Raw genomic sequence first — 12,436 nt, 5'->3', positions numbered from 1 at the left:
GGATTTTTTTTTTTTAAATCAGCACAAAAAAGTGCATGTTTTTGAAATGCTGACATAAAGACTTTTTATTTTTCTTGTTTTTAATTTACTTAAAAATTTACAATCTCAAAGGCTGACATTGAGCACATCCTGCCTGAGTTTACACTGCCTGTGAAGCTCCACCATTTGAAGTCTTCAAAAATGAGGGAAAAGTACATCAGTTCCTACAGTCACGATCCCTTTCATTCAACAACTCAAACAAACAAACAAAAAAAGTAACAAATGTATTGTTCTATAAAAAATAGGTACAGAAATGATTCCTATTTTAGCTTCTCACCACTGGTAGATTTAAGACTCTCAGCTTAAATTCTCTTTACAAGTTCCCAGAATTCTAATTGTAAGAGGTTATACCTTTACCAAAGCACACTCTTACGAGAAAAACTGAGTTCAAATTAAAAAAAACACAGTTTCGGTACTGCAGTCTGGGATTTTCAGACTTATTCAAGCTTGGCCACTCATCTCTCTACTCCTCTAGAGCTTTGAGAGGAAAAGATTGGAGCACACTTTGGGAGGAAAAGATTGGATCTATTACTTTGGGAAAAGGTCTTTTAACCTTTAAGGTAACTTTGTCAGTGCTGTAATTACTGTTCTTTAAGGTTGTACTATGTGATAATTTATTTGCAGGAAGCTTTGGATGTCTCAATGTTAAAATATTGTTTTTGTTACAACAAAAGACCTCGTATTATTGCTAAATTTGTGGAACAAAAAGATTCAACAAACCAGTTTGTTTTCAAAGAGTATGTAAAAATAAAGTTTAAATATTAGCAAACGGCTATTTGGGAGGAATTTAAAAATACTTCCGCCAAGAAAAATACTCTGGGAAGCTGATGGCAAGGTCAATATTTAAAGGTTTTATTCTTTAACTTTCTTAGCAAAGTCTTTTCAGTACAAACAAAGATACCCTGTCATTAGCCATCCACTCGGACAGTCCTGCTGGATTTTTTCTCTCATAATTCTGAAGAATGGTCATAAGTCTTCATGAAAGAAGGCCAAATTTTAATATGCCAAAAATTATAAAGGTGAGCTCGAGGTGAAACATTTATTCCATTAGAGGGTCCTATATTTTAAAAATAAATGGCCTTTTAAATGACGCACAAGAATTTCCCTCCAGACTGGTCTTGTGAAATGTAGTGGCTTTGTCTCTGTCGTGGTTTGGGTTGGAAGTCTTTTGGTAAATAATAATTTTTTTTAGTTCTCGTCCAATTATTCCTTGAGATGCAGTCTAATCTAGGGCTCCTTCTGGGGCAACAATATAACAGTAAGTGCTGTATCTTCAGTGAAGAATGAAATGGATTTTAGGAAAAGACATTCAGCTACACCTAACTTTTATTGTCAGCTGACCTGCAACTATTTTTCCCTCCAGAGTGGGCCAGAGAAAGGACTTTTTAATCAGTGTTTTATCAGTCTGTAAATCTCCTTTTAATTCTGCTGACAGGTACCATCCTTGAAGGTATCCCCAGTGGGCTGATGGCATGCATGTCATTGCCAGACCTTTGTGGCCAGAGTGCAGACCAGCAGAGGAGAGGAAAAATCAATCCTTCACTGACTCATTAGAAAGCACACGTTGCAGGGATGTTCAACACTTCCCTTTTATTGCAAAATGGTAGATTAATGGAACAGTGGTGGTACTGACAGTGGAGACACTTTCTGCAAAGGCCAGTATCATTCTTCCCATCTGGTACGAGCTTCCTGAATTTAGGATGCTAGATACCCAAAGGCTTCATTGCAAATCTTTTATTGCTACCTGCAGCCATAGCACAAAGCTGCATAAATATTGCCATTGCACTGAAGAATTTAAGTGCTCATTAGAAAATGAGACTCTTATACACAGGAACAAAAACTGAGAGGCATGAGCCTAAAAGTGCTCTTGGTTTCTTGCCTGCCTGAGGATGACTGATCTACCCTGGCCAGGAAATGTAGGGCTAGAGTTTACTGCCTTGTATTGTACAGTATGGTAACTTGAATTTGAAACTTGTCTTAGGTTGTTGAAGGAAGTGAAAAATAAATTTGAGGAGAATTCTTCGTTTCCTTAATTATATACCCAGGTACTTAGTTCAGAAGTGGGTGAATGCTCTACTTCAGCTAGAACAAAATACTTCCATAATAAAGTATTGGTTATGAATTCAGAATGTGAATTTACATCAGCCACTAAGGTCACATTTGGAGAAGCCGCGTAGGTTTAAGCCTAAATTTACCTGACTTTTCCAAGCCTCTGTTCTCTATACTCATGGGACTTATACTGTGAGGTTCTATGTTTCATTTATTTATTAATTTATTTTCAAAGTTGAACATTTTAATAATAAACTAATAGCAGCTTTTACAGTTTGATTTAGCCAGTGCTCCCAGCTGATTGAGGAAAATCTATACAGACACTAAGAAACAGAGTAGTTCATGCTTGTGAATCGACCTTGATATTTTGTTTCCGTATCTGCTATAGTCACCCAGAGAAGTAAAGAAGTATATGGCTTTCTCCAGTCTAAGCCATAAACTTTTCTGCCTTGCTGCATTCAAAATTGGAGTATTTGCTACAGAAAGTTGAAAATTCAGCTCTAGAGGATGTTACTTAGTCTAAATGATAGCAAAAACAAGTCAAGTACATTTTCTACTGTGATCTGAAGGTGATCAACTCTGATAAACGCATTTGTATTTTGTGGTATTTTGAAAATGTCATTTGAATTTAGCAGACCTGACTTTTTATCAGTTTCTAAAAATGTAGCTGGTGCTATTCAAGCTGTTTCCAGGATAGTATTATTAATAAAGATCCTCAAGTAAGAGACCATAAATTACTCTTCATTTTAAAAAGTCTGTCTACTGACTTACCATGCTGTGTCAAGGGAATTCATCTACTCCAGATGCCTCTTCATTCTTTTATGTGTCAAAAAAGAGTGCTCTTCTGTAATAGATCAGCATTTCATTCCCAAATTCACTTGAAAATTAGACAGCTTTGTTTCAAAGTGAAAATAGCAAACATCGTAAAATACTGATGAAAACATATAAAAGTCTTCAAATTCTCAGGTTTTGGGTAATTAATTTGCCATTCCCTCTGGTCTTTTTACTACCACTTCACACGAACTTGGGGAAACAGTGAAGGGGACCAAGGCGCACAATGCAATAGCCCAGACTTTGTAAACATATGCAGATCACACTGCTGTGGGTGGCACAGACCAGCATTTCAGTAGCCAATTACCCCTGGAGACAGGAAGAGGAAGGTGCTTCCCAGGATCTTGAGCCCTGGGAGCTTTTACCGCATACCAGAACCAGAGGGCTCCTTGAGTGCCTGAGATGAAAAGCTACTCGGGCGGGCAACTGGTACCACCGAGTTGGACGCACAGAGCAGGCAAAGGAGGAAGTTGCTGCCCTTCACTCCCTGAAGTCTGGCTATAGAGTAGATGAAGCCAGGCTCTCTGAGGTGCTCAGGGAAAGTTCAGAACTCAAAAGCTGAGATTTGCAGCAAGGAAAATGCTAGGTGGACATAAGGGGGAAAAAATCCACTGGGTGAGTGTTGCAGAGAAAGAGAAAGCTTCATCCTTGGAGACATATTCTTTGGAGAAACTCAAGACACAGCTGGACATGGTCCTGAGCAACTTGACTTCTTTTTGAAGATATCCCTGAAAGCTGGACTTGAGTGCCACCAGCAGTCACTTCCAGCCTCAGCTATCCCATGGGAAAATGACTTTCATGTAAGACACCTAGATAGGGTAGATGCTCAAAGACTGACTTAAACATTCTCACATCCTTCAGACAGACAAGATGAAAGAAGAGAAATGGCTTCAGAAGAAAAGTTTAGACCAGAAATCTTGTTCAGATACTCAGGTTATAGAAAATACTCTGTAAAGTTCTCTCATGGATGCACTTTTTTGCAAAAATATAGTGAAAAAGCAATCATCTTCTGAAAGGATTTAGTTCAAATCCTTAAATCAGCAGCAAGCATGACAATAGTCAGTGCTCAGAAGCTGAAAACTGTTGGTTATTCTCTAAGCTAACTACTCTTCCAACTGTTCATGGTATTGTGGGTTTCATTTTTCTTTAAGAGAAAGTTCTTGCTAGAAAACATTCACGGTGTCTGTAACGATGATATTGTAATAAGTTTAAATGAGTGCAATTTTTCTAAATCCTCAAAAAATCCTCCTACTACCATTTTTTTCTCAGGAAACTTTTTCCAAAAGTAGCTTTGCCTTTACTGCCTTTGCATGTTGCCTCCCTGAGAAAAAAAGTCATTGTAGTGGAAGAGGAAGACATGAAGCCATTTACAAGTCAAGTGACTTTTAAGGCTGAAAATATTCTGAAAATACAGGTAATCTTCTCCTAAACTATAGTGTAAACAAAGCTATCACAGTCTTCAAATCTGATGTTAAAGTAAGGCTTTATGAACATCAGTTGAGGTTTTCTAGTCCTCTGCTAGTTATGGAAACATAAATTATCAGTTTTCTGAATTTAAAGTCCAACCTAGAAAGGAAGATAATGCTTGGTAAAATCATGATTTAAATGCAAATTAAAAACCTGACTTTTCATGAAAGAGTATGTGAGTAACGACTTTTCATACTGTTTAGGTTTAAAATTCCTCAGTAACAATGGTTAAAATATTTTAAGTGCTAAATTACAAGTTAGCTTCCCAAACTAATTCAACTAGATGGTACAGTAGATTGCAAATCAAAGTTCTCTTTTTTTCCTTGAGAGACTGGTCCAAAGCCAGCTGAAGTTAACTGGAATCCTTCAAATGAATTCACTCTGGACTTTGGAAGACAAAAAAAAATGTAAGCACTTATGTCTTTTTAATCCTCTTCTGCTCCCATGGAGGATATGTAAAGGAAGGGGACACTAATGAGTGAATACAAGCTTCTGAGTGTTGTGTCCAAGGTGCAGTAGTGACATCTGCTAAATAAATTTCAGTGCTGTGGCAAACAGTTCACTGCAGACAAGCATTGACAGCTCCCTCTGCTACTGCAAGCATGGTCCACCCTTTCAGGTTGTAGATCTTACAGGGGCATTGGGTCATCCTCTGCCAGAGCAAAGTCCTTCCTTGGATCTGCCCCAAGACTCCTGCAGCCCCCTCACTCCCCTGATTAACATACCTGCAGAAGATATCTGTGATGTGCCCAGCATTTAGTTTCTCTTACTGGTCGCTGTAAGTATCTATGTGCTGAGTTTGACCTCTTTGCTTGTCATGTTTGCACTGTTAAGCCTGATCCCAATATTTCCAAGTCCATAAAATATAGTCTTGCATCTTACCATGGGGCATGACATTCTTAGCTCCCTCTCATTCAGCCACCTGTAATGTGCTCTGAAGCCAAAAGGCTACCTGAAACTAAGACATTTTTGATGCTCATCTGTCTTAGGTACTGGTATCATAGGGCAATCAGCCAGATTTCCATTCTTTTCTTTTTGCACCAACACAGATCAATTTGGCACAGGCAAAACCCCAAAGCATAAAGGTATTCAGAACAGAAGCTCTGGAGAAGCCAGCTGCTGCAGTTGGGAGCAGGAAGGAGAGGCAGAAGTGGGGTCTATTGCTGTTGGGAGGCGTCCTCCACATCCGCAGCATTTTGTATCTACACAGGATTTTACATCTGCATGGAGCAGGGTTGTGTGCTTTAGGTGGCAGGGTCTGAACCTGGTGAAGAATTTGCATCAACTCCTGCCAAAACTGCTGTGTTTGCTAATCACTACAGCCTCAAAGTGTTTAAAATTGCACTAAATTTTAAAATATTTTTGGAGGACTAGAGCCTACCAGACCCTAAGCTTTTCAGAAAAAAAAAATTAAAAAATGCTGGACGTCTGCATCCTATAATGGCAGAAGTACAAGTTTAAGACTGTGCTCCTGTCTACTCGAGCTCCATTAATGACCTGTAATAATGAGTGTTTCCCAACAGATTTCTGGGGATTTTAATCAAGTTCATTGGCAGTCTTGGTAATAGATGCTCTGATGTAGTTCAATAGTTTTTTGGAAATCTCTGCTGTGAAATGACTAGCTAGGCACTGAAACATACCTCCTGATCACATTTCTTTCATAAGCACAGCAAAGCTTGAGCCTTCCCTGCTGTCTGCTGCTGAGCTAGCTGCTACTTGGCCCCTGTGACAAACTTCTCCCCTCTTTCTTAATGCAGAACTGCTGATCTGGCTCCTTTTCTCCCCTTTGTTCTGAAGTCTAAACCAAGGGCTGGGGTGCAATCCCACAAGGTTCTCAGCGCACATGCTCACTAAGAGCAAGATTTTGGTATAGTACCAGCTGATTTCTATACATTATCTCTAAATATTAAATATAAGTCCTAGCTCAGTCTGAGGTGTATTGTTTTGTTACTGTAGTTAACATTTTATTGTAGGAAGCCTGAGCCTAGTACTTCAGTTGCAATGCAATGATGTCTACGATAAAATTCCCTTCCCCAGTTTACAAATTTACCAATTCCTAAAAAGTGCAGACCTTTACAGACCAATGCTCCTGAGCAGACCCTGAAAAAAACTGAGTGTAAAGCAACCTATGCAATGAAAAATATGTAACTTACAGACTGAAACTAAAATTATGTTGCTTCAAACAATTTTTTTTTATCTTAGCTGCTGGAGAGGTGGAAGTGCTAAAACTAGCTACAGCCTAGTTCACCCAATATAAAGGGTTAAGGCACGAGACAGACACAAGACTAATGTGGAAAAGTGGGGCTGTAACCTTACTGGATCTGGAAAGCTGACCATAATCTAGATGCTCTCTGGGCTAATATATCATCACTTTCCTGTTCTTGGGTGAAACACAAAATCTAGATTAAAAGCTCCCCCTTGATTCAGGAACACAGCCAGAGAGATGAGGCTGGGTGTCAGGACCTACTCCCAGCTGCTCATGCTGCTCGAGGGAATCACGTGGCAAATGCTCTTCTGCTGCGGGGCAGGATCCAGACCTCTCTGTGTAGAGAGTGGTCCTTGGCAATGAATGCTTACTTAATATTAGCTTAAATATTAGCTACCTGTCAGTCACAGTCTTTGGAGCTGGCTTTTCAGGAAGATAAAAGCACTCTATGCACCAAAGAAAAATCTACAATCATTTACACTGGGCACATGGACAGAGGAATGTTCCTGACCAGCCTCATGGAATTCAGCCCAAAGCTGGAGAAGCCTGTCTGTGAAGGAGGTGGAAAATTTCAAAAAGTGAGAAAAACTTGAATCTATGTGAAGAATCTGGGTTTGCCCTCCCAAGCACAGCGATAGGCAATAGCTCTGCACATAACATGGGACCCTCATCTTGTCCCACTGAAGTGGACCATGGGGTGTCTTGCATCATCTTCATCGCTCCACTGCACTGGCAAGCTTAGGGAAAGGAAAATCTCTTTGGGAAACTTTGTCCCCACTGACATGCAGGAGTGTCTGACCATGAGTTGCAAAGAGACAATTGCACATCCACTGGCAAATTCATACACTTTAATTTTAGGGGCTTTAAGCCACTCTTATTATATTTGGGAGCATTTTTTTTTTAATGTTTGAGTGTTTGGGGCTGGTGAAATAGTGGATGATATTTGGCGCTTCATGTATTTTCCACACAAGGTAAGCCAACAAGCCTGAGGCAGCTCTGGCTGGCCAAGTCCTCTTCCCTGTTGTGCAGACTCACAATGTGCCAAGGAAGCACCACAAGTGGCTCAAAGGTGGGAAGGCAATGGGGGGGAGACGAAACTTTGACTGCCTATTACATTTCTCTTCACATTATTCTTAACATCCAGGAGGAGAAAATACAGATAAATTCTCTCCCTGCAGGCTGGATAACATGAGACTACAGCCCAACACGTGGTGGTCCTTTATTTGGATGCAACTTCTCTCCCACTCCCTCACCGCTAATGACGAAAACCCCCAAATTTGTCCCAGAAACATTCTACCTGGACATGTGGAAAAGGACAACTGTCTGCTGTGGAAAGAGAAGCAGATTGGCCTGTGGTTACTGACCCTGTCTGCGGCTGAGGTCTCCGCTTATGGAGGAGCCTCCATCCAGCCTTCAGCGATGCTCCTGCCTTCCAGAGGTGGCTGGCAGATGTTGCTGATGTCTTTGGCTGCCCTGAGTGTCCCTCATTCAAGGTCCTGCACGCAATTCCTTTCCCTGCCAAGTGGTTTAAAAAAAAAGGAAGAAAAAGAGAAAAAAAATTAGACTTACACTTAAAAAAACAGTTTGGAAAATATGTCGCTTAAAATCAACCCCCATTTAAAAAAATTAGTTCAAGATGTTGTCACTTCCTGAGCCAGGAGACACTGGGAGCACAATGCAGGAAGTCTGTCCAGCCTCTACACTGCTGTCGGACAGGGACAAGTTATTATAGTGTGGGTGAGATTAAAAAAGGTTTTGAGCACCCAGACAAAATTTTCCTTTGTCTCTGTGCAGTGTGTGTGTAACCCAGTCTGTGACCTGCACTGACCAGGGGATGGAAAAGAGGTTCATCAGTTATACTTCTATGAACTCACTTGTTTCAGACAAATGGCAAAGAGCAACACATACCCTTCTGTGGTAAAGTCTATTTCTGCTATGTTGTCAGTGGGATGTTGTTAAAGAGGTTGTAACAGACTCCCTTCACCCCACAGGTCACCCTCATAAGGGGAAACTGCACACCTGCCAGGTAGAGATGCAGCAGGATGCTGATGCCAAGTAATCATAGAGTCATAGAATGGTTTGTGTTGGAGGGGACCTTAAATATCATTCATCAGTTCCAACTCCCCTGCCATGGGCAGGGACATCTTCCACTAGACCAGGTCGCTCAAAGCCCCATCCAGCCTGGCCTTGAACACTACCAGGGATGGGGAAACTACAGCTTCTCTGGGCAACCTGTTCCAGTGCCTCACCACCCTCACAGTAAAGAATGCCTTCCCAATATGTGATCCAAATCTACCCTTATCCTAACACAAGAGGACCATGAGACAGCCATGAGAGACACAGGAATAATTAAATCTTTTAAATGAGCAAGAATACTGCTCTGTGTGTGGGCGTGTGTCTTTGCTAGGCTATGATACACACACAAAGAGCACTGAGGCATAAGGATGTCTGTTATCTGTTGTTCTGTTACCACAATATCTGTCTTCCAGCATGACCATGCAATCACATTCACAAGGTATTTTAGAATAGAGAGAGGAAAGGAGAAATAGCTTCTTCTTCTTCTTTAGCACTTCAGGACTGGATCCAAATCTCTTTAAAGTCAATGGGCATCTTTCCAGTGCTGTCATTAGGTTTCAGCGCATACCCTGACAGCAGTAGAACAAACGAGTATCGTTATTAGGCAGATCACCGTTAATAAGCAGTAAGTTTCAGTGTGGGAGAGATTTAACTCATATTTGGGAGTTGATACATTGCGTACTAACACTTTGGCAACACTGGGAGGTATGCACTTTTGGAAGACTCCCTAGAACTGAACATTTCAAAGAGATATAAGCTGGGACCTGCAGTGCAAAAGGTGTTGCTTCCAAGAACCCTTTCTTTTTCTTCTTTCTTTTCCTTGTTCCTTAGCCTGTCCAGCTCCCCCTTTCTTTGATTTACCCTACAGTCTTCACTTCAGTGAGCCAGTGCTCAGCATGTAGAATATGGACTCCAAGGTGAGTTCCTTGGTTTTAAGGCAACTCAAATTTGACCTCTCTCCATTTTTTTAGCTTTGCAGCTCTTTTCAGTGCCTTGCAAGTTAAAATGTATAGTATTGTAGCATGAAATAAAGGCTTATAAGACACAAGCAAAGAAGTGAGAGTTCTATTGTCAACATATATTTCGGTAGACAGAACCACTGGCAGTGCTATATTAATGGCTGGACTTAATCATCTGCAAGTTTTTTTCTGACCTAGACAATTCTATGAGTCTATGATTAACTTTAGCAATTATATAATTTAATAAGAAATTATAATTTTTTGTAAGCAGAAATTACAGAATTTTTTTCTCAATATTATCTGTATACCTTTCTGCAGGCTAATATAAAGGAAGTTTAAAATATCTAAAACATGCTCTAAAATAAGTTTTACGTATATAATTGGAGCATTGAAGTTGGATCTCCCAGGATCCTCTGTAGAAAGGACTGGATTTCCTATTTTAATGTTATCAAAGTTTTGACCCCAATTTTTGAAAGTAAACGTCAGAAGTTATATTTCAAGTGAATTTACTGGCAATTGAAATGTTTTGGGTTTTTTTCAGGGGTGAACATTTAACAAACCAGTCTTCGATAATATCTTTGATGTGCTTAAATATGAGTTTAAGAAACTGAATTGTGAAAGTTGAGTGTCATGCCTTTGGTTTCATTTAATAATTTTTAAAAATTGTTGCCTGTGAATTAATATTAAGACCTATACCTATACACTGACAAGGTTTAATTTCAGAAAGTGATTTGAACAAACGGAAGTATTTTTCCCTGTCACTTAAAGACTGCAGAGATTAGCAAATACGTGTCATTTGCCTCCTCAGATTTTGGTAGAAGAGAAAACATGTTTTGTTTTCTCATTGAAGTCAAAGAAGTCCCATTTCATCATTAGCTGTAGGACTAATTGCTCCATATTTAAGTACATGAAAATTGTGACTATAGACTTAAAGGTTTCAGATCAGCCGATAACAATAATAATACCCCAAGAAATCAGTTGTATGATAAAGGAGGATAAAAAAAATCTAGGAAATTAATCACCACACAATATTTATGTCTCTATCAGAAGTAAAAATTATAGCAATTTTTGTTAAAATTTGCAGTATAAGACAATAATTCTTGCACAAAAAAAAAAAATAAAAATTGAGAAACCTGAATCTATGACTTTGTTTTTTGTTTTTGTTTTACAGACACTAATCTTAAAAACTCCTGATAAACTGAAATATTTTGTTTATTTTCATTACAGAGATATGAAATGAGTCACAAAGTCTTTGACCTAAATGCCTGTTTGCTTGCGTATGTTTTCTCTAACAGAGAGAATTAAATATTATTTTGCTTTAGGTTATTTTTCAACATATGGGCTACCTTCAAAATTAAATATAAAAATAATTTCTACTTCGTTATGTATGTTCACTACCTGGGGCTGCTTTGCTCTGTCTTTCATAGGTACATCTGTGCTGTGTGTTTCTCTCATTGAAATAGAAATAACTCCTATCAAAAGTTTCTTCCTAAATTGAAAATATAAGCAAAGGAGGTCAGAAAAAAAGAAGTTAAGCATAATTTCTAACACTATAAACCCATTCAAGCCATAAATGGCAAGGTGATTTGGTTTCTTAGTGTTTGCCATGACTTTAAAATGAGTGGTAAGGAGTCTCCAATGATGGAAAGTCAAGGATTATTAAGGGTTACGAATATCAAATTAGAAATGGGGGTAGAAAGCAGGCCAAAGCTGTGCTGGCTCTGAAGAAGTAAGGGTTGGGAGCAAGACTCACTGAGTTCTTGCCAGAGAAATTCTCCTTTGAACAAAACATTCCATGAAATCCACTGTACCTTGCCTGCGTTCCAGCAGCTTTCACAAAGGCAAGGCGTCACAGTGGGACATTTTCCTGCTCACCCCATGTAGTCTAGTGCTGAGCATTGACAAAGAGTAAACATACTGTGTTCCAGACCTCCAGTTCAGACCGAGACAATAGATACTGAGTGCCACAATGGAAAAAAAAGGTAAAGTTTGATCTGGAGTTACCTTGATGGCCTTGGGTTAACATTTGGGCTTGACTTTGAGGGTGCCCATTTGCAGAACAGATGCAGAACTCAGTATCACAATGTCCTGGTGTCAGCACAACATTACACTGTGGATTTTTCAGTAGATTATCTCAGTTCTTCCCAGTTCTGTTCACATCTTCCCCTGGTATCCCTGCAAACATCCCTGTGGCCTAAGTTTGCACCAGCACCAAACCTTGGCCTTAGGAAATGCACTTATTGGCAGAAGTCTGCCGTTTGCTTCCGCTTTCTTTTTCACTGCAGCCGAGTCTTTAATCTCAGTGAGTGCCACCTCTGCGTGGTCTGGCATGTGCTCTTTACGGGATGCTGAGATCCTAGCAGACTTCTGCCAGCAGTTCATTAATTACAAGAACAGAAGCGCCACCCGTGTGCTGTGCCAGCATGAGGCTTCCAGGTCTTTGACGGTGTGTGTTTATGCAACTGCAGAGAGCGCTGGCGTCTGCTGTGCTTTGCAGGGTGACAAGGAAACGACAGTAAATTCGAGGGAATGCTCGTTTGCCGCTTACGTGAAAACATCCTGCTTTCATCATGCCAGAGAGGGGTCAATGTCAGCACTCGGCATTGTGAGGTCACTTCACCAGTATCATGTCACATGTTCCCTTGGGTACTTGTTTAGACAGACCAGTAAAGTTGAGTGGATTCAAATTCTGTTCCAGAGGCGGTTGATCATCATGCCACTGTTGAGGTCAGTGGAAATGGAGACAAAATTGAGCCAGGCTGAGCCATGGAGCTCTCTGATATTGCCCTTGGAGCTCCTCATCTCCAAA

General features: G+C 40.0%; 1 long non-coding RNA gene across 1 annotated transcript; it reads right to left on the bottom strand.

Moving 5' to 3' along the window:
• Positions 1-455: 455 nt before the first annotated feature.
• On the bottom strand, positions 456-11,515 carry LOC120323318. Its single transcript, XR_005563650.1, has 3 exons — positions 11,026-11,515; positions 7,957-8,107; positions 456-2,932 (listed from the first exon to the last, which is right to left on the bottom strand). It is a non-coding gene; the product is annotated as an uncharacterized LOC120323318 (long non-coding RNA).
• Between the last annotated feature and the right edge of the window lie 921 nt (positions 11,516-12,436).

Source organism: Pipra filicauda, unplaced genomic scaffold (genome assembly GCF_003945595.2).
Source record: "Pipra filicauda isolate LSUMZ 115617 unplaced genomic scaffold, ASM394559v2 scaffold233_size1220752_pilon, whole genome shotgun sequence".
Taxonomy (NCBI): Eukaryota; Metazoa; Chordata; class Aves; order Passeriformes; family Pipridae; genus Pipra; species Pipra filicauda.
The sequence above is the reverse complement of the archived record's forward strand: the minus strand, read 5'-3'. Positions and strand labels throughout refer to the sequence as shown.